The sequence below is a fragment of the Microtus ochrogaster genome, unplaced genomic scaffold, assembly GCF_000317375.1.
Source record: "Microtus ochrogaster isolate Prairie Vole_2 unplaced genomic scaffold, MicOch1.0 UNK8, whole genome shotgun sequence".
In the NCBI taxonomy this organism is placed as follows: Eukaryota; Metazoa; Chordata; class Mammalia; order Rodentia; family Cricetidae; genus Microtus; species Microtus ochrogaster.
In genome coordinates, this window is record NW_004949106.1 from 328,543 (window position 1) to 330,173 (window position 1,631).

Genomic DNA, 1,631 nt, shown 5'->3' on the forward strand with positions numbered 1-1,631 from the left:
GCAAACATCTGATAGTTGGTGTGGAGATATCTATCCAGGTCAGAATAGCAGAAAAATAAAGCTACTTCAGGGCTAGAGAGATGGTTCAGCCAGCGAGAACCATCCCAGCTCACTCAGAAGGCCCAGCGTTTGCATCTCGGCATCCATGACAGGTGTCTCACAAAATTCTGAAATTACAGCACCAAGACATCAAACACCCTCTTCTAACCTCCAAGGGGACATGCTCATACATGTGCATGTATCTTCACACAGATACAGTCACACAAACTTCAAATTAAGAAAAAAAAAAGCTGCTTAGAAATTTTAGGATTTAAAGCTGGATGGTGGTGGGGTACATTTTTGGTTTTTTTTGTTTTTTTTTTTTTCTGTTTTTCGAGACAAGGTTTCTCTGTAGCTTTGGTGCCTGTTCCGGAACTAGCTTTGTAGACCAGGCTGGCTTCGAAGGTGGAACACATTTTTAATCCCAGCACTTGATAGGCAGAGGCAGGCGGATCTCTGGGAGTTCGAGGCCAGCCTGGTCTACTTAATGAGTTCCAGGACAGATAGAGGTACATACAGAGACCCTGTCTCAAACCCGCATGCCAACCCCCGAAAAGAGAAATTCTCAGAAAAAGACTTAAATTTTACACAACTTTTTAAAAGTGTATTATTATTATTACTGGGGTAAGGGAAAGTTCCAATATTCTAACTCAGATTGCACAGCAAGCACCTTTACCCCTGAGCCATGTCACTAGCCCCATATTTTCCACAGTTTGATTTGCCCTGGATTTTTTTTTTTTTTACTGACATAAGAGTTCTTCCTTACTGATGCCAGAAACTGGCTCTGTTGATCAAAGAGTAGATACATGACCTATTGTTTCCTTCCTTTCTGTCTTTTTCTTTTTTTTGAAACAGGGTTTCCCTGTGTACCTGTACCTCAGGTTGTACTTGCTCTGTAGACCAGGCTGCCCTTGAACTCAGAGATCTGCCTGCCTCAGCCTGGGAACTCTAGGACTAAAAGTGTGTGCCACCACCACCCCATTGTTAAATCCTTGAGGCCTGTAGTTAAAAGACAAAGCACATAATTAAAACAAGGTTAAGGAAAGCTTAGAACCAAATACTGTTCTCTGAAGTCGGTAGGTCACATGGACACCTGCTCAGTAGACCTTCAAAAGTGTTATTGCTTAACTCCAGTCCACTAGCTGTGTCCCCAGAATCCAGTCCCATCACCTACGTCTATCCATCCACCCCAGACAACAAACACATGAGATAAGATCTCACAGGGTAACTTTGGCTGTCCTGGAACTCACTTTGTAGACCAGGCTGGCCTTGAACAAACAGATCTCCCTGCCTTTGCCTCCCAAATGCTGGGATTAAAATGTGTGCCGCTTTGTCTGACCCTATGTTTACATGTGTGTGTGCACGCACATGTTTGTGTGTACTTTCTTGCTTGCTCATGCCATGACATACATGTGGATGCTAGAGGACATCTCTGTGGAGTCCGTTCTGCTCCCCCTTCACAGGGAGTCTGGGGGTCAAGCTCTGCCTTCAGATTTTCGTGGCCAATGCTTTCCACCTGATGAGCCATCTTTATTCTGTGAAACCACATGAGAGAAAACTGGTCTACCTTAGGACTCAAAAAGAGTGGCCTG